General features: G+C 45.4%; 1 protein-coding gene across 2 annotated transcripts in view; it reads left to right on the forward strand.

Moving 5' to 3' along the window:
* The first annotated feature begins 2,433 nt into the window (after window positions 1-2,433).
* GOLM1 (golgi membrane protein 1) overlaps window positions 2,434-20,918 on the forward strand; it is a 130,892-nt gene continuing 112,407 nt past the window's right edge. Inside the window, exon 1 of one of the 2 annotated variants that reach the window (XM_077474837.1) lies at window positions 2,434-2,676. The gene's annotated coding sequence lies outside the window, so the exon portion shown is untranslated. The remainder of the gene's footprint in view (window positions 2,677-20,918) is intronic. The other variant, XM_077474834.1, reaches the window with a different exon arrangement.

Raw genomic sequence — 20,918 nt, forward strand, 5'->3', positions numbered from 1 at the left:
TAAAGAATGCACTAACTTCAGCTCCTGTTCTAGCTGCTCCTGACCTAACCAAACATTTTTGTGTCCACACCGATGCCTCTACATTCGGGCTGGGGGCTGTACTAAGCCAAGTAGGACCTGAGTCGGAAGCTGCTACCCAGGGAAGTTGGTTATGCAGCCGTGGAGTGTTTGGCGCTGGTGTGGGCTCTCAAGAAATTCCAACCTTATCTCTATGGATGATCATTTATGCTGCTCACTGACCACAATCCATTAATCTGGCTTAATCGGGTCTCCAGGACAATGGATGTTTGTTACGATGGAGCTTGGCCCTGCAGCCTTACAATTTTACCATCCAATATCGGCCAGGAAAGCGGAATGATAACGCTGATGGACTTTCCCGGCAAATTGAACTATAAAGATTCTCCCGGACAGCCCCAAGCTGACCCGTGGTGGATCTAGTTGGGTCTGCCGGACTGGGGGGGGGGGGGCACTATCGTGGATGCCGGCTGCAAGGACCTTTTTCTGTCCACATGCACCCTGTTTTTTTGGTATTGCTATATTAATCTTTCTTTTGTTATATTTTTGAGAGACTGTTTTCTTGGTTGATAATTTTGAACAATACACAATCCTTGAAAGAGCTAATCACATTGACCTGCGGAGACAGACTGTCTGGTCACCTAGTGCTGGGTTAATTAACATGTTAATTACATAATTGTCTTTAAAGTTGTTTCTATAGGGGAGGGGGAGTATCCATGAGCAGCCCTACCTCATTATCTAACCCCTTGTGTAAAATGTGCATAAAAAGGCTGTATTCTGGCCAATAAATCATTCAAGATTCTACAAGCTATTTTCGGCTAGACTTGTATTCAATGCAGCTATAATAATATCTATCCCTCTGCTGGTCAGACTGGAGGAAGCGGTATTACTGATGGAATAACTCAAGCAGAGTTTGGGATAGGATCCGTCACAGCCATCTCAAAATGTTGGGAGGTATGCTTTAGTGACCATTGGTGTATGTTACTAATCTTATTATGTATCGGCATGTTTCTATTTTGTATTGTACAGTCTTATATCTGTACAATTTGTAACTTTAAAGGTGACCTTCAGTAATTTTTTTCATCTTTCCATCTATTAAATCCTCTGCCCTTGTCGTTTTAACTTTGGATAGTAAAACATTTTTTTCTGCCAATAAATACCTTATACAGCCCACTTCTGTTTCTTGTCATTAGCCTAGGCCAGTGATGGCGAACCTTGGCACCCCAGATGTTTTGGAACTACATTTCCCATGATGCTCAACTACACTGCAGAGTGCATGAGCATCATGGGAAATGTAGTTCCAAAACATCTGGGGTGCCAAGGTTCGCTATCCCTGGCCTAGGCTTATGACATCATGCACATCTCTCTCTCTCTCTCCTGAGAGCTTGCCGGGAAGGGAGAGGGGATGAGTCGTAAGAGAGCTACTCTCTCGTCTCATCCCCCCTGGGTGAGTCATAAGAGGGCCAATGAGAGCTATTCTCTCTCTCTCCTCATCCCCCCCTGGGTGAGTCATAAGGGGGCCAATGAGAGCTACTCTCTCTCTCTCTCTCACACTTCTCATCCCCCCTGGGTGAGTCATAAGAGGGTCAGTGAGAGCTACTCTCTCTCACTCTTCTCATTCCCCATGGGTGAGTCATAAGGGGGCCAATGAGAGCCACTCTCTCTCACTCTTCTCATTCCCCCCGGGTGAGTCATAAGTGGGTCAGTGAGAGCTACTCTCTCTCATTCTTCTCATCCCCCCTGGGTATGTCATAAGAGGGCCAATGAGAGCTGCAGGGCTTGAGGTGTACCTCTGTGTAAATCCAGGAAGTGAACAGGCAGAAGCTTCAGCTGCCCACAGTTAAAATGGCTGCAGCCTGGCTCAGTGAAGGGAGATTTCTGCAGCATATGTTGCAAGTACAGAATCACAGCGTATATATAAAATAATATGCAGAGTGGTTGGAGGGAAGCTTCAGAATGGCAAAGATGTTTTTATTACAAATGATGTGAGAAGACTGCAGTTCCTCTTTGAATAAAAATGATTGGAAAAGAGAAATCAGATCAGGTAATGACTCTAGAAGGGAGGTTCTAACATTACCTTTTGCATAAGCTGATGTGACAAGTAATAACAATAAATGAGGGCTGGAGAATGCGGTAAAGTCATATTAACAGCAGGCAGCTGCCACGTAGCCAGTGTCTGCATAGCAGGATGTGTAAACCCAGGCTGCAGCAAGAGAACAATAGGCTACCCAGCCATTGATTGCACAAGCCTCATTAACATAAGCCACGTGGTCGCTAGACGGCGCTCAGTGAGCGATCTGTTATTGGATAAAGGGAGACAGACTGACTGAGGTTCGGGATCCTTTAACGAAGTCTACAACGTCACACGTGACAGCTCAGCTCTCGGGCCACGCCCCTTTCCTGATACGCACGTGACTTCCTCTTCCGCTCCTCCCTCCACTGTTGGGTCGCCGGTTAACTGCTGGTTGCCTGGCAACGCATTTAAAGTGAGAAGCTCCGTGGAGGAGTCCTGAAGGCAGAACGCGATACGGGAGGGGTGTGGACCTGGAGGTGGTAGAGGAGAGGTGACACACGTACACAGCGCATTGGGGACAACTTGTAGCCGGAGCGGACACCGTGCACCAGAGCTGGCTGCTGAGGGAGCCGGCCTGCCTGCCCGGGGTGAGTCGTTCTTCTATTGTAATAATACAGTGTGTGTGTGTGTGGAGGGTGATAATGTCACCTCTCCTACCTCAGTGTCTCTCACTAAGGACAGTGACAGGATTGCTATGGTACTCAATGAGGGGGTCCCTGCAACTTCTATTCTCCCACTTCTACCTATTCTGGGATTTGTACACACTGCTTCTTTTTTCTGGGTGTTCAGAGACCTGGGTGGGTAAGTTTTACCTCCATAAGGGGAGTAGAGGGGAAAACTCCAGAAGGAAGTCCTTTATAATGACACAGCATGGCGTGTCACAGTCTTGGGGACAATTCACGCTGACTTGGCCTAAAGTGTATGGAACATTCATGAAAACGTCCATCCTTTTTAGTCGCGTTAGCGCACGGTGACGTCTGTCCTACATTTTCATGTCCATTGACATGCGTGCTCAGCGTTATGGTGTGAATAGGACGATTGTTTTTCAGATGTCATTCTGTTGATCTGTACATTACATCAATGCACGGGTGTGAATTGGCCCTTTTTTATTCTTTTTGGTTTTCTTTTCATTTAGTCTATGCAATTCCTGTCTGATTATTATAGTGAGTAAGCACTCTTGGTAGTGTGAAACGCGTTAGCTATTGTTGCTTTGCTGTGACCCACTTTTGTGTGATTCTGCTTCACGAATAAAAGGCATTTGAATTTATCTTGGAGTGCGGCCATCCAGAGTTCTTCAATTATTTCCAACTGATTATTATAGTGTATGGTCAAACTGTAAAATCCTATATTCACTTTCACATTGTATTTCAATTATTTCTAGCCATCTCCTAATAAGCACTTGCCGAATGTATAACTTTCATATGGTGGCACTGCGCCAGATCACTTATCCACTACGTGATCCCACGTATCGGGTAGGGGGCACACATGATTATACACAGCTGGAGCTGATCTGCGGATGCTGATTGTCCAGCACAGAGGCAGAATGGCGGTCTGCCTATGTAATGTAAACAAGGCAGATCACTGACAGGGGGAGGGCATGGATCATGTGGTGTTTTGTATTTAATAAAAAAATAAATTAAAAAAATGATATACACATACTATAATATAAATAATTATTATTATTTTATTTTTAGTCTAAAAAATAAAAACCAGAGGTGATCAAATGCCACCAAATGAAAGCTCTATTTTGGGTACAGCATTGCATGTCCGTTCTGTTGTCAGTTAAGGTAATGCAGTGCCATAGTAGTAAGAAGAGCTGGCAGAACTGTAATCCTTTGAAGTGTCTTTTTTTTTGGTACATCAGAGTGACAAACGGATGCATGTCGGCAATAGCCTTAGTCGTAGCTATGATTAAGGCTGTTGCCGAAACGCATCAGTTTTATTGTTTGTTTCATTGTCACTCTGATGCACCAATCAATGACACTTCAAGGATTACAGTTCTGCTTGCTCTTCTTACGACTGTTGCATTGGAGTGTGTTGGGACACATCGAGCCTCAGCACCTGTGAGTGGACCTGGTGTATGGATTGAGTTGTCCCTGCAGAGAGCGCTGTTACCTTTCTTCCTTTTAACGCAGTGCCTTATTGCAAAAAATGGCCTGGACAGGAAGGGGTGGGGGGTACATTTTCCGGAGGTCAAGTGGTTAACTTGAACAATCTTAAAAATTTAAAGGCAGATTATTATTATTATTGTGTGTGTGTTTGTTTTTATTTTTTATATAAACCCATCATACTTGCCTGCTCTGCTTAATCGTTTTGCACAGAGCAGCCCCAATCCTCTTCTCGGGTCCCCTGCCAACGCTCCAGGCTCCCCTCCTACCAAGTGCCCTTGCTATGGGGACAACCAAGCTGCTGTTTTGTATGTCCATTCACACATGGAGCTCAGCTCCGCCCCCTCTTTGCTCTCTCCTCATTGGCTCACTGGTTGTGATTGATAGTAGTCTGTCTCAGCCAATGACTAGGAAGAGACCCGGGAGAGCAACAGTTGTCATGCACATCACTGGATTGAGATGGGTAAGTAGTAGGGGAGTTTGCTGCATACTAGGGGTGCTGAAATGAATCGTTTAATCGATGCATCGCGTTTTGGGTGTCCCCCAATGCGGCATCAATGTTTTTGACCGGAAAATCGATTGCTGGGTGACATCATACCGACTTGCCCCTCCCGGCAGAGCGCTCCAGAGCGTATTGTTAAAATTAAAAATAAGAGAAATGGACTACTGGCGCAAAAGGAGCTGCCAATCTATATTTCTTTGTTTGCTGCAACCTGGTGTAGAAGTGTCACTCTGTGGACCAATCTAATTAAAGTGTATATAAAGCGTGGGTTGCGCTAACTTTACTTTTTGTTTAACCAAAAGTGCCGTGCTCAAATGAAAACCTCCTTTACTATAAAAAAATAACTCCTCTATCACAATATTGCAAAGGTGCTAAATAATAATGAAAACCAAAGATGTTCAAAATATTAAAAAATATTGGTACCGCTGTACAGCTAGCCCGTCATCCGGGCTGGTCACCCCTGCAGTGATGTCAAGTAATTAAAGTGCCTTACAGTGCCTATAGACTATGGAACCAATTTCAATATACTATGAATGTCCCAAGTGAGTGATCACCTAGAGACACCCTTGCAAACAAATGATTAAAGTGCCTTAAACCACAAACAATATAAAACCAATATAATATGAATGTCCCAAGTGAGTAATCACCTAGGAACACCCTTGCAGTAGTATCAAATAAAGGGCCTTATAGTGCCTTAAACCACATACAATAGGAAACCAATTGCAATGTAACATGAATGTCCCAAGTGAGTGATCAGTCCTATAAGAAAAGTGCACAGTGCATGTATGGATGAACAATCACTCCAGTGCTGATTAATTCCTCATATTTCAAGTGCTTCTTCTAATTACCAGCCAAGTGACTTCACCACCACCACCACCAAGTGAAATGGCCACTCACCAGACCTAATCTGCGCCTTTAGTTCATTTAGGGTAACCACTCCTTTAAGGGTCTCATCAACAGCCTCTCCAAGCAGGGAATAGAAACCTCTCGTGCTATTTAGCTCACAAAAATATATAAGGGACCATTATAGTGCAGAAAGTCAAAACTAATTTATTAAAAAGTTTTTTTTAAAACAGCAAAATTCACACGCATATGCCTGTGCCTGAGCTGGCACCAAGCATGTCCAGCCATGTACATGGGAATATGGATATGGTCTACCTCTCCGTATGCTCAAAGCCCTCAGCAGTGATCCGCTTCCTCATCCACCAAAACTAATCAACGGGGGTCCTGACAGCCACTACACATTTCGCAAAGGTAATTATTGCATCATCAGGAGGTATTGTTAAAATGACCGTTTTTAATAAATCCTCTGTTACAATGAATGAAGTGCCCCACTGTATGTGCTTTTTAAAAAAAAAAAAAAAATGGAACTTCATACCGAACTGCCCTGCTGAAAATTCCCCGCTGACGTCAGGAAAGACATGAGATGTGAGAGGAGAGAGTCAGGGCAGGGCAGTTACATGAGTGGGATGTTATTGTCCTGTGAAATTCGGTATGAAGTTCCATATTTTTTTTAAAAAGCACATACAGCGGGGCACCTCATTCATTGTAACACAGCATTTATTAAAACACAGTCATTTTAACAGTCAGTAGAGTACAAATGTGTTTGTACTCTACTTACACCTCACGCTCGGTGCTGACATTTCCCTGGGCTTCCCCTTTGCACATTCCACTGTTAGTGCCTAGTGTGCTGGAAAGTGCAAACAGGAATGCCAAGGAATTGTCAGCACCAGTGGTGGTCTGTGCATTGTGGGGGGGGTTAGTGAAGTGATGGCTGCATTAGATTGGCATAGGTGGCTGCATTTGATGGGCACAGTGCAGTATTTTTCAGTTTGTTTGCCCCCCCCCCCCCCCCCCCCACTACGCTGTCCTGCATAGCCAGGCAATCTTTTGGGACCTGTGATGTGTCCCAGAAGATTTCAGGGTGGAAGAGCCGCCTGGGTGGCCCAAGAGGGAGTGGGAGCTCGTCGCTAATCATGATATCGTATTGAATCATGAGACCAGTGAAGATGCCCACCCCTACTGCACACAGAAGGTTTTTTTTCCCCAGATAATTTATATTATGTGGCTGCAAGGCAGGGAATGCTGTAGCCAGAGATGATTGGTCTGTATATGTGACAGCTTCTTGATGGGTTTGGATTCTACTCCGAGTGACCAAGCTCATCACTACTTCTGGACTACAGAGGTGCTTAGAGGAGGAGTTCCTGAAGGCAGAATAAGTACAAGAATCACAGCCTGCAGGCAGTAAGGTACCATGGGATATGTAGTCCTTAGAAATTGACCGTAAACAGCAGAATAAAAGCTGAAGAGCATGCAGGAAATCCATAAGAAGTTGTGGAAATAGATGACCAACAGACGGGCAGTACTCACAACATGAAAGGAGATTAAAATACTAAAGGTTCAGCTTAACTCCTTAGAGCCGATGGCTGCCAGCCCTTTAAGGACTTTAGAATGCCGGGGGGCAGAGTTTGTGGGCATGTGACTGCCGTGATTGGCTGTCACATGATTGGAAAGCTCCCAATCGCAAGCACGCAGGCTTTCAGTTAGCCACCGGTAACTTTGCCAGCAGCGTGCGTGCTCTCGGGATCGCTCTATTGGCACTATTGCACACACGCAGTAATGTGGCCGTTCTGTGCCAAACTAAAAAAAAAACAAAGAAAAAAAAACAAACTTGCCTGCTCTGTGCAATGGTTTTGCACAAATCAGTCCCAATCCTCCTCTTAGGTCCCTCACTGGCGCGCCTGGCTCCTTCCCCCTGCTGAGCTCCCCCAGGGCAAGCTGCTTGCTCTACAGGCACTCATGCATGCTCACTCCCAAGCCACCTCTGTGAGTCCATAAGACACACAGAGCACTGCTGGGCCCCGTCCCCACTCCCTCCTCTCTGGCTGTGATTGATAGCAGCGGGAGCCATTGGCTCTAGCTGCTATGTCTCGGCCAATAAAGAGGGAGACGCCTGGGAGAGCTGCTGCTCTCCTGCACATTGCTATATCGAGTTTGGGCTCCAGTGAGTATAAAGGGAGGGGGGCTGCACCCTGAAAGCTTTTTACCGCCATGCATACAATGCATGACGATAAAAAGCCGACAGCTGTCAAACCCCCTCACAACATTCCTCAGCTGCTGAGTTTACTATATAAACATTGTAACATTTTTGTTCTTTAGATCAAAGGAATGAACTTCAGTCTGTAAATGATGGAAGTTTAACCAATTAATCACTAAACCTTTATTGTGACACTTGTTGGCTTTTAGCTAAAGCCTATTTTTTTGCTAGAAAATTACTTGGAGTGTGTGTGTATGTGTGTGTGTGTATATATGTGTGTATGTATGACCCTAGAGAATAAAAGGGTGGTTGTTGCAATATTTTATGTCACACTGTATTTGTGCAGCTATAACTGTGGCAGGATTGCTCCCCTGGGTGAGCTTTTGTCGCTGTATGTCAGACACTGTAGGAGGCGCCCGCAGTACGTGCCTGGCGGGTGCGATGACCGCCAGGCACCCGCGACTGCTCGTGACTGAGCGAGAACGGGGATCTGTGTATGTAAATGCACAAATGCCAGTTTGCCCCTTCCCTGCCAATGACATTTATACAGTAATCAGCACATATTTATAGATTGTTTAAATGTCACCGGTCCCAAAAATTTGTCCGATTTTTGTCCGCCGCAATATCGTAGTCCTGATAAAAATCTCCACCATTACTAGAGAAATAATAATAATAAAAATACCATAAATCTATCCCCCATTTTGTAGACTCTATAACTTTTGTGCAAACCAATCAATATGCTTATTGCTAGTTATTTCTTTTTTTAAACCAAAAATATGTCAAAGCATTCAAATGAGGATTTTTTTTTTTTTTTTTTTTTTTTTTTTTTTTTTTAATTGGGATATTTATTAAAGCAAAAAGTAAGATATTGTGTGGTGGTTTTTTTTATTTTTTTTTTTAAGTTTTCACTATTTGTGGGGGGAAAAAAAAGGACGTACTTTTTTTTTTTTTTTTTTTTTTTGGGTACAGCGTCGTATGACTGCAATTGTCAGTTAAAGCGACGCAGTGCAGTATCGCAAAAAAAATGGTCTGGTCAGGAAGGGGGTAAATTCTTGTAGGGCTGAAGTGGTTAATGAATTTAATTAAAAAAAGAAAAAAAAAACGTAAAGTAAGCACAATTTTTATTTATTTTTATTTTTTTCTGTACAATGTGAAGGATGATATTACGCCGTGAGAATTGTGACCTTTTATACTAAGCAAAAAAATTGCAATTCTCATTTTTCCTTCATTCGTGCAGCTCTAGCTTGCATTAGATCTTATTTTAAAGCGGGAGTCCGCGTTTTTTTTTTTTTTTTTTTTTTTTTTTTTTTTTTATAAAAGCCAGCAGCTACAAATACTGCAGCTGCTGACTTTTAAATAGTGACACTTGCCTGTCCAGCGCGCCCGCGATGTCGGCACCCGAAGCCGATCGCTCGCTCGTGCCGCCGCCATCTTGGGTATGGGAATCAGGAAATGGAGCCTTTCGGCTTCATTTCCCGGTTCCCTACTGCGCATGCGCGAGCCGCGCGGCGCAATCCGGACGGTCCCCGCTGCCTCTGGGATCTGTGTCTTTCCCAGCAGGCAGCGGGGCACTTGCTGAAGGGGGCGGGCGCTTGCGGAAAGGGGCGTAACGTACGCCCCTTTCCGCAGAGAGCTAGCCCGGAAGTGGGTGCAGTTACCTGGATTATCCAGGTAACTGCACCCCCCCTCCCCCCTGAAAGGTGCCGATTGTGGCGCCGGAGGGGGGGGATTCCGATGAGCGGAGGTCCATTTTAGGGTGGACCTCCGCTTTAAGATGCTGCTACAGGAACAAAGAGGAACAAGGGAGACTTTGCTTCCAAGAAGATAACAATGTGTTTTTGTTTTCTTTGCTTTTTTTTTTTTTTTTTCTTTCGTACAGGAAGTGTTGGATTTTTACATATCATTTAAGATAGGTAGGGTGAAGTTTCTTTTCAAACATTACCCTCCTATTTATTTTTTATTTTTTCTTCTTTTGATCTGTTCAATGTATTATGGGAAGTGATCTGTCATATCAATTCAGTATCTGCAAAATATACTTGTTGACCCTTATCAGCTGATCGCTTTCTGTGCTGTACATTAATCAGTAATGTTCCCTTAGGACTTAGGCCAGCCATACACTATGCAAATTTCTTTCCTGTAACCACGGCATGTGTTGACAGGCGAATCATCAAAATGTCTTATCCCGGGTGGGGGAAGCCATCCACGCCAGGAGAAGACGGTGATTATCGGTAGTGGCTATAGCAGCCGCTAGCGATAATTGCAAGAAAATCTGGCAGGCTGGTTGTATCCAAGTTGATTGATTAATTAACTTGGTACATACAGCTTGCCCATTAACTGCGAACTGTGTATGGCTGGCCTTAAGGAACATAGTCCCATTAAAGTGATTGTAAAGGTTCGTGTTGTGTGTATTTTTTTGTTTTTTTTTATCACAAACATGTTATACTTACCACCTCTGTGCCAGAGTTTTGCACAGAGCGGCCCTGATCCTCTTCTGGGGTTCCCTGAGCTTCTGGCTCCTCCTCTGCATTGAGTGCCTACACAGAGAGCTACTTTCCGTGGGGGCACTCGTGTGGGCATGCTCCCAAGTCCTGCTGTGTCTATTGTCACAGACAGCAGGACTCAGCCCCACCTGGCTCCCGGGTCACTGGATTTGATTGACAGCAGCAGGAGCCAATGGCTCCTGTTACTATCAATCTATCCTATGAGGACTGGAGACAGCAGCTGGAGCTGCTGGTCTCGTTGCTGGAAAGATTGGGTTCAGGTAAGTAAAAGTGGGGGGGGGGCTCTGGGGGGCATCTGTACCAGAAGGTTTTTGATCTTGATGCATAGAATGCATTAAGGTGAAAAACCTTGAGACTTTACAACTCCTTTAAGTTATGGAGAAGATGATAGTGGGAGGTCTTGTCTTGGAGGTTTGTAGTCTTGTCTTAGATGACAACTGCTCCTGTTTGCTTGATGCAGTGCAGCGAGTGAGCATTGCAACCCTAAGACAGCAGTTGTGTTACTGGCAGGATCACCAGGTTAAAACTAGGGTAATTATTCCTAAATAAAACAATGTTTTGCCCAGTTCCTAATGAAAATTATTATTTTTTTGTTTGAAGGAGGCAGGCAGAATATTGTCAGATAGCATTCACTGTTTTGATATTCTGACAGCTGCGGATGCTGTCTGTCTGAATACAGTAGGGAGATTCCTCCATGCATGCATGCTATTTAGTGTCCATTGGGGAAATTGATAGAAATCTTAACATGTATGGCAGCTTAATGCAGCTGTCACATCAAAAGATTGGTAAACTGTAATGTATGGTGTGTGTGTGTGTGTGTGTGTGTGTTTTTTTTTTTTATTTATTTATTTTTTCCTCCTCCTGCAGTTGTGTAAGAGGGAGAGGGAAGGGGGCAGGTGAGAGGATGTCATGCAGATGGGTTAAGGTCCACTTTAAGAAATAAAATGGCTCTTAAGAATACGAACTGTGCATTGAATAAGAGCACGTTATTTTAAAATGTTGACTGCTATATAGCAAAGGGTCAATGTACAAAGGATAATAAGCCCCTCTGTCTCACCTACAAAAAAAGTGAAATCTGCATTGAGGGAGAAACATAGGCTGTCTTTGTTGACCTCCTTCTCTGACTAATTTCCTGACTTTTTGGGTCACTGGCTCGGAACAGACGTGCCAAAATTATGTCAGAGGGAAGTTAGAATTTGTACTACAACTTTTTTTCTTGGTCAGCGACTCAAAAGATTGATGGCATGGGTCAGTATGAGAGCCACGGAGCTAGCATTTTTAAAGACCAATAAAGTCCACATTTTTTCTTTTGCCTTTTTTTTTTTTTTTTTTTTTTAGTAACTTTTCAAGCCTCCAAGAATACATTTCTGACCTCAACATACAGTAATTTATCAAAAATGAACCACTTCTTTTAGGTCGGTGTAAATTAAATATTGGCCATTTCAGCAGCTTCGAACCGTTAATGGGCAGGCTGAATGTAATCAGTTGATTCTCTTGCAATTATCGCTAGCAGCTGCCATAGCCGCTAGCGATACTCTGTCTTCTACCGATGGGGATGGCGGACCCCATCCTCCCTTCAGGAGAAAACCATTGCATTGCCTGTGTTGATGGGGGAATTGTGCAAATTTCTTTCTTGCAACCTGTACTATTCCTGCTGCCTGTGCCCCCAAACATCACCCTGTTCAATGGCGATCATCTCTTAAGTCCAGTGAAAGGCCGACACTTCTGGGAGTGTCACATTTCTTTGTGTCCTGCATTTCTCACTGGTTCCTTCTGCTGATGTTAAATCAATGCTGTATCCTGTAGTGATGTGAAGGTCAGCTGGACGGACCACATTCCTAAAGTGTCCGTTTCCCATTTGGGCTTCAGGAAACTTTCTACTTACTGGAGTTGATTTTAACAGCATTGGCAGCATGTGATCATTTTGTTTTTACAGGGTATGCATTTGAGAAGGCTTAAAATGAATGATCGTGTTGTGTACATTGGTGCTTGCCCTTAAGGCCCTAGCCATCTCGTACTTGTCCACCTTGGGTTGCCTCTTGCAAAGCATTCCTGTCTTCTATTCTAGGTCAACCTGTGACCACCTCTTTGGTTACCACCTTCTAAAAGCCCAACAATGCTGCAATGTCAGTGTTGCTCAAATATGCTTTTGTCATCCTGTGTTTTTCAAAGCCTATTAGGTCACACCTGTCAGTACAATGACTGTAACCGTCTGTTGGTATGACATTGCTAAACACCTTGCTAGACCTGTTTTAGGACATTCTGTAACAACAGAACTGTACAAAGCACTTCAGCTGCAGCTTTTATACTTTAGTTCTTTTAACTCCTGTAAAACTCCTTTTCATATGTCGCACCGCTAATGTACATAATGGAATCACCAGCCTAATCCATAATAAATCTCCTGCTCAGCTCTAACAATAGATCATAATTAATAGTAAACTGGCACGCATAATTTGTTTTGCACTACATAAATTGCAAAGTTATTTACTTTTATGCCTCCTGCCTTAGTGCCCGTTCACACAGGGGCGAAACGACTTCCAGCGCGACTCAGACGCGACCTGCACACGACTTCAGCAGCGACTTGCAAAACGACGAACCTAAGTCGCCTGACAAGTCGCGGTAGTGTGAACGGGCACTTAATGTTCTCTTTTAATGGCCCTTTAAAATATCTCATTAGAAGTCCTAATTTCTGCCTTTTTTTTTTATTAAATGTAAAAAGCTATTCCCATACAGATGCACCTGCGGATGGCATTGGGGGGTGGTGGGATGGGTCCATGGTGGTGGAGGGGGGGCTAGACGGGGAGGCATTTTAGAATGCTTATTCCCAGCTCTTATATATATTTCACTTTCATACTGGATTTATTGCCCTCAGAACATTTACTGCAGCCCAGCCACTCTGGACTTTAACCCTGTATGCCTAATGCAATCTTCCTGAGGCAGCAAAAAAATAAATCTGTGTCTCCTCAGAATTGTTGTTGTTCGTATAAATAATTGTGTGCAGGAGCCATAACAATTATGTAAACGATCTAACAAATGCACATTTGTGTTTGCAGGTAAAAATAAAAAAATCCCTAGGAGCCTGCAGAGCATTGCACCCATGATTGGTGGCTCCTGCAGACTCGCAGTATAGCTGTCTGTCCGTACCTTCCATACGGGCAGACAGTTACCGAATGGCAGGAAGATCAATGAACGACGAGAGAACTCATCAGCACCCTCGCAGTTCATTAAAAAAAACAAGTAATCTGCGTTAGACTGGACTTGTAGTTCATTCATAGAGTTCTTTGAATGAATGAACAAGTCCTGTCTTCCACCACAGAACTCTATGAATGAATGACGGGGCTGTGTGAGCGGAGCTCTGCACAGCCACATTATTCCTGAATTGCAATGGTAGGTGCAGGGAGAGGATCCTCCTCCCGCTGTTTTTAAAGGGGGATCAGGGGGGGTGATTTAGTCCTGGTTCACACCTCTGCAGATGATGCATATTACATGTGCATTTTTCGTTTTTCAATGCACGTTTTTTAATCCATTAAGTCTATGGAACCAAAAGCACTAACTGCTGGTCCCTGGCCCTTTCCATAAAATGCATGGATGTGAACATGACCCATAGCAAACCATGTTAAATTGACTGTAGTGTGTTTCTGCAAAACTGAAAACGCACTAAAACATGCATAGGTGTGAATCAGGCCTTAGTAACATGTTAGATGTTAAACCCCTGAGTATGGGTGTAACACCTAACACGTTACTCTAAGTGAACTTATCATTTAAAGCCTAAGGCTTGATTCACACTAGCGCGTGTTTTTTTATTTTTTTTTTTTTATTTATTTATTTTTATTTTTTTTTATGCATTTTGCAGAAATGCAAGGAAATTTTTTAACATGGAACATGTTCACATCAATGCATTTTTGTGCCTCTGCGTTTTTGGAAAGGGTCAGGGACTTTTTTTCATGCAAAATGCAGCGTTTTTTTCCCCCACTGTATATATCTGGTTGCTAAGCAACCACAGTGTTAAAAAAACAAAAACAAAAAAAAAGCAAAATCGCAGTAAAAACATGTGTTCATAAACGCAACAAGCACTGCAAAAAACACTCAAAAGCAACATGCATAGATGTGAATCGAGCCTAACTCCAGGTTTACTGTCACAAACTAAACTGAGGAAAATCAGGACTTCAGCTTTAATTTTATACACTCCCAGATAACTTGTATCCACGCTGGTTCCTGTCATTGACATGCGACAGTGTTGTTAGAGCACTACTAGGCGCAACAGAGAAGCTGTTGGGGCCCTCATCAAAATGTTAATATAGGGCCCCATGCTCTGTAGTTGTGTGCCTATGACCAAAGCAGTCTTTATGCAGGAAGTTAAAGGGGTTCTAAAGTCTCCAAGGTTTTTGCATTAAGGTGAAAAACCTTCTGTGCTGCAGCTGCCCCTCAGACCCCCCCCCTCCTCTTTCTTACCTGAACCCGATAATTCCAGCGACGAGCAAGAGCCCAGCAGCTCCAGCCACTATCTGTCCTCACTGGATAGATTGATAGCAGCAGGAGCAATTGGCTCCCACTGCTCTCAATCAAATCCAGTGACACGAGAGCAGGGCGCAGGGCCCGAGTCCTGCTGTCTGTGTCAATGGATGTAGCAGTGGGACTCGTGAGCACACCCCATGGAAAGCCGCTCACCGTGGGGGCACCTGATGAAGAGGCAGGGCCAGGAGAACCCCCGGGGCACCCCAGAATAGGAGGATCGGGGCTGCTCTGTACAAAACCCGTGCACAAAGCAGGCAAGTATTACATGTTTGTAAAGAGATATATATATATATATATATAATTTTAAATACAATCACTTTAAAGGCATAAAATTGCACTGCTGCTATCAACGTGATCCCTGTTATCTGTTAGGGCGGGTTCATACCAGGGATTGCACAGGAATGCCCCGTGTGTTCCTATGCAATCCAAGTACAATGAGATTTCAGCCCATCCATCTGAAATTGCACCAAAAGCAGTGCATGCACTAATTAATAAAATGCACAGGACCCAAATTGGATAGTAATACTGTACACTGCAATCCTGTGCAGGCAAACACACTGTGCATTTGGGGTTTCTCAAATCGCCTTTCAGGACAACCCCGGAGAGAGTGTAGCTCCACCTTGTAATTAGGAAACACATGCCCACTTTAAAAACACCTCCTCTTCCTCCATGGCTTCAGTTATTGTGTTTCCTCCTTGGAGGAAGCATGTGCCTGAACCAGGGAGAGCTACACTCTCTGCAGGGGAGTAAGGCTTACCTTTCGTTGCAGGTTGTTTCTTTTTGACCCCCAGCAGCATCTCCACGGGGAGAGGACTCCTGGAGCTCCTGGTCCCGCCATCTCATGGGAGTAAGGACCCTCGGAGTGCCGGCGTCGGGTGCCCGGTGTCCGCTGGTTAGCGCAGGGAGGGCTCTGTTGCTGGCGGAGGCCGCTGCAGGTCAGCGGCATGGCTCCGTTTTCGGCGCTGGGTCCCGGGCGGCGACGGCGTCGTTCACGGTGACGCGCGGGCGCTCTGAGGGGGCGTGGTGCCGTGGTTCAAGCGCCTGGAACGCAGGGATCATGGGGCGGGTCAGGTGACCGCGTGCTTCCGCTTCCGGCCGGCCCTGATGACGCGGCGGCCGGGAAAATTTAAAATGACAGAGCTGTTTGTGATAGCTGCCTCACTCAAACGATGGAAGAGTGTAAGCCAGCTATGGCGGAGACAGGCGCCCCTAGCACCGGTCCAGCCCAGGTACGTAAGGTGCACTGGCACCCTCTGCTTTACTGTTGGGCTATGTCTTTGTCTGTTCCCCCCTCTTGGGGGCCTGTCGCTGCAGGTCAGAGGTGGACTTCGCTCTGACCTTTTGCAGCCTAGTTCTGGGGTCTCACTAGTGGTCTGTTTGGTGGTGGGTCTCTGCACTGGCTTGGTGTTAAGCAACTGGTTGTTGAGAGCTTTTAGTGAGTTAAACCTGTATGTCGTTTCAGGAAAAATCACTAGGAAAAGCTAGACCAGGTCAGAGAAAATGTCCTTCTTGCAAGACCCCCCTCAGAGATTCATGGCAGAAGGCAATGTGCAGAAATTGTATCAGAGAATTGGTGGAAGAGGAAACATCTCAACAATATAAGGATTTGTTTTCTTCGGTTAAAGAGCTGACAAACTCCTTGAGTTCAGTCAGGTCCATCCTGATACAAAACCCTCCCGCACAGACCGAGCCTCAGAACTTACCGCCCAGCCCCAGGGCGTCGTCATCCAGACAGGTGGAAACTGAAGAGTCTGGAGACGAAGGGGGTAGTACTCTCATCTCCTTCAGGGATTCTGAGGAGAAGGAAGAGGAAGAAGATAGCAGGGGCTCCAAATTCAAGCTATCACTAGAGGAAGTAGATGATATTCTTAAAGCAATCTACACTACTCTAGAAATTCAAGAAGAAAAAGTACAACTGTCAGTTCATGACAAAATGTACCAGGGGTTGGACGAAACAAAACGGAGAGTTTTTCCAGTCCACAGGGTCCTCTCAGACTCAGTGAGAAAGGAGTGGAAGGACCCAGAAAAAGCCCCTTTCTTCTCTAAAGCTCTCAAGAGAAGGTTTCCCTTCGAAGATAAGGACTCAGAGGTTTGGAACAAGAAACCCAGAGTCGATGCAGCTTTCTCGCAGGTATCCAGACGAACGGATCTAGCCTTTGAGGATATGGGGATCCTTAAAGACCCAATGGAAAAAAAAGCTGACTCCATCCTTAAAAAGGCTTGGGATACTGCGTCAGTCAGTCTAAAACCAGCAATGGCAGCTACGGTAGTGGCCAGGAATCTGGAATGTTTGGTAGAGAAGCTGAAGAGCCATATTGAGGCGGGGACACCCCGCAAGGATCTCTTAGAGTCCTTTCCACTGATCCTGAATGCAGTCAAATACATGGCGGATGCATCAGCAGAATCGGTTAAACTGGCCGCTAGGTCTTCGGCTCTTGTAAATTCAGCCAGGAGAGCAGTTTGGCTGAAAACATGGTCTGGGGACACTGCTTCTAAGGTCAAGCTGTGTGGTCTTCCCTTCTCGGGTGACTTGCTCTTTGGTCCCGATTTAGAGTCTGTGCTGGATAGAACAGCCGATAAAAAGAAGGCTTTTCCAGTTAAGAAAAAGCAGATTGCCAAAAAGAATTTTCGTGCTTTTCAGCAGTCCCATAAAAAAGACCAGGAGCGCAAGAGCAGATGGGGTTCACAGAAGGGCAAAGGCAAGGGTGGAGTCCTCTTTAGATCTCCCCCAGAGCAGTCCCCTAAGAGCAACTGACAAAATCTCCCCAGTGGGGGGGAGACTGTCAGCTTTTCGCGAACAATGGGACAGGCTGTCTCCAAATCTGTTCGTGAAGAGCGTTGTCGAACAGGGGTACAGGTTGGAGTTTTCAGAACTACCCCTGAGCAGGTTTTACGTGACAACATTGCCAAGGGATCAGGAGAAGGCCTCTGCAATGAAGCTTTTGTTACAGGAGCTGATACAGCAAGAGGTTCTGATTCAAGTCCCAGTAAACCAGCAGGGCGGGGGTTTTTATTCATATATTTTTCTGGTGAAAAAACCCTCAGGGAAGTACCGTCTAACCCTGAATCTGAAATTCCTGAACAGGTTCATTCGGTACAAACATTTCAGGATGGATACAATTTTCTCCATCACAAAGCTGTTGACCCCAGAATGCTTCATGGCATCCCTGGATTTAAGGGATGCCTACCTTCATATACCAATTCATCAGGCATCGCAGCAGTTCCTGCGCCTGGCATTGAAGGTGGGGAGTTCGGTATGGCACCTCCAATTCAGGGCTCTGCCGTTCGGACTCTCGTCCTCTCCCAGGGTCTTTACGAAGATTATGGCAGAGGCTTTGGAGCCCCTGAAATTGAAGGGGATTCCAGTTGTCCCTTACCTGGACGACCTTTTGTTTTTTGCAGACTCCAGGGAGCAGGTCCTAGTCAATTTCCAGAGGGCCCAGTCTCACCTCGAGGGCCTGGGATGGCTTCTAAATCTAGAGCAGTCAATCCTGACCCCCTCACAGGAAATGAAATTTCTGGGGTATACGTTAAATTCGATTCTCCAGAAAGTTTTCCTGCCGTTGGAAAAACAGGAAAAGTTGCAGCTAGCTGTACAGCGGATACAGAGCAACCAGACAGTCTCAGTCAGGACAGCTATGGCTAGGGGAACCAGCCAGCTGTTCAGTGGGCCAGGTTCCATTCCAGACCCCTTCAGAGGGAGGTTCTGTCAAGCTGGTCCCATCAGGATCCTTTGGAAAAACAGCTAAAAATTTCGTCAAGGACGAAAAGGGCTCTTTGGTGGTGGAGAGACCAGGCAAATCTCTCAAGGGGCCTGGTGTGGACCTTTCCTGTGGACAAGCACCTTACTACAGACGCAAGTGCCTGGGGCTGGGGAGCCCATCTGGATGGTCAGACATCTCAGGGGGTCTGGTCCAAACAGGAAGCTCAAAGATCATCCAACTGGAGGGAGTTGAAGGCGATCTTTCTGGGATTAGTGGCCTTTCAGCAGAGTTTGAGAGGCCACCATGTCCAGGTGTTGTCAGACAACACAACAGCGGTTACCTACATTATGAAGCAAGGGGGAACCAGAAGCAGGAGCTTGATGGAGCTGGCCAATCTGTTGTTAGCCTGGGCAGAGCAGAACACAGCCTCACTATCGGCAGTGCATCTGAAGGGCACTCAGAATTTGTTTGCGGACCTCCTAAGCAGGCGCAAATTGCTAGAGGCAGAATGGAGTCTGAATCAGGAAGTGTTCCTGATGATCTCCGAGGCCTGGGGGGTTCCACAGGTAGACCTTTTTGCCAGCCAGCAGAACTCAAAGGTGGACAGATTCTTTTCTCTTCACCGAGGAGATGCAGCAATAGGGTTGGATGCATTGGCTCACCCCTGGCATTACCAGCTGTGCTACGCCTTTCCCCCCTTTCCTCTAATTCCACTAGTACTGAGGAAATTCAGGGAAGAAAGGACAGACTTAATACTAGTCACTCCTTTTTGGCCAAAAAGGCCCTGGTTCGCGGGTCTTCGAAACCTAGCCTCGAAGCCCCCATGGAGGTTACCACTCAGAAAAGATCTGTTATCCCAGGGGACAGTAAGTCATCCAGAGGTGGAACTCCTACAGCTAACCGCCTGGTTTCTGAGGAGGACCTATTAAAAGCCAAAGGTCTCTCAGATAAAGTAGTAAAGACCCTGCTGTCTAGTAGGAAGGCAGTTACACAGGCAATCTACATGAAGGTCTGGAAAAAGTTCAACTCCTGGTGCAGTTCTAGAGAACTCAAGGTCAAGAGCACGGTGTCCGTCTTGGAGTTTCTCCATGAAGGAATGGAGAAGGGTCTCGCAGCCAGTACCCTGAAGACTGGCTGCGAGACTAGATTTCTAGATTTTTTAGGGCTCTTGCTCGAAATAGACCAGTAGCCCTTAAAGACTTTCCCAGTTGGGATTTGTCTACAGTTTTACAGGGTCTCTCGGGAGCACCGTTTGAACCCTTACAGGAAGCTTCTTTACAGAAGGTGGTTTTAAAAACAATCTTTTTGGTGGCCATCACCTCGGCCAGGAGAGTCAGCGAGCTCCAAGCTCTAGCTATTACAGAACCCTTCCTTAGAATTTATCAGGACAGGGTGGTACTGAGGACGGATCCAGCATTCCTACCGAAAGTATCCTCAGCTTTCCATCGATCGCAGGAAATAGTGTTACCTACATTCTCTGCAACCCCAGCAAATGCAGGAGAGGAAGTTTTTCACACATTGGATGTGAAAAGGTGTCTATTACAGTTTCTGAAAGTTACTAAAGATTTTAGAAAATCAAACGCCCTCTTCGTGATATTTTCTGGATCACGCAAGGGGCAGAAAGCTTCTAAAAGTACGCTGGGTAGGTGGCTTAAGTTGGCTATAACAGAAGCCTATAAAGCAAAAGGAGAAATACCTCCCTCAGGTATTGCTGCCCACTCTACTAGATCCACGGCAGTTTCCTGGGCTGAAAGGGCCGGTGCAACGCCTGAACAAATCTGCAAGGCTGCCACTTGGTCCAGTTATTCGACATTTATCCGGCACTACCGGTTAGATCTACTGTCTGCAGCAGATCAGGCCTTCGGCAGGAAGGTACTGCAGGCAGTAGTCCCGCCCTAGGGTAAGTTCCGGGGTTGTCCTGAAAGGCGATTTGAGAAAGACTAAGTTAGACTTACCGGTGACGGTATTTCTAAGAGCCTTTCAGGACAACCGTTACTTCCCTCCCTAGGTTATGCTTAGTAAATGTATTAAGTTCTACCATGGTGTTGTGCTTTCTGTGCTTTGTTTTCCAGCGTCGGAAGGCCACAATAACTGAAGCCATGGAGGAAGAGGAGGTGTTTTTAAAGTGGGCATGTGTTTCCTAATTACAAGGTGGAGCTACACTCTCTCCGGGGTTGTCCTGAAAGGCTCTTAGATATACCGTCACCGGTAAGTCTAACTTAGTCTTTTATTGTGTTAACGTTGATACCTGCTGCAAATCACAACAGTTGTGTGTTTTGAATGTGGTGCAGGAAACTGGTAAAACATGCAGGTTTCTCACACCATGTTCTGGTGTGAACTGGCACTGAAAGTGAAATCATACCCTCTCAATCAACTTCATGTATACTCATTTTTTACTTTTACCTACAGGAAAGCCTATAATAAGGCTTACCTGTAGGTAAAAAAAATATCTCCTAAACCCT

The sequence above is a fragment of the Lithobates pipiens genome, unplaced genomic scaffold (assembly GCF_037356315.1).
Source record: "Lithobates pipiens isolate NorthernLeopardFrog02 unplaced genomic scaffold, aLitPip1_a1.2 Scaffold_13, whole genome shotgun sequence".
Lineage (NCBI taxonomy): Eukaryota > Metazoa > Chordata > Amphibia > Anura > Ranidae > Lithobates > Lithobates pipiens.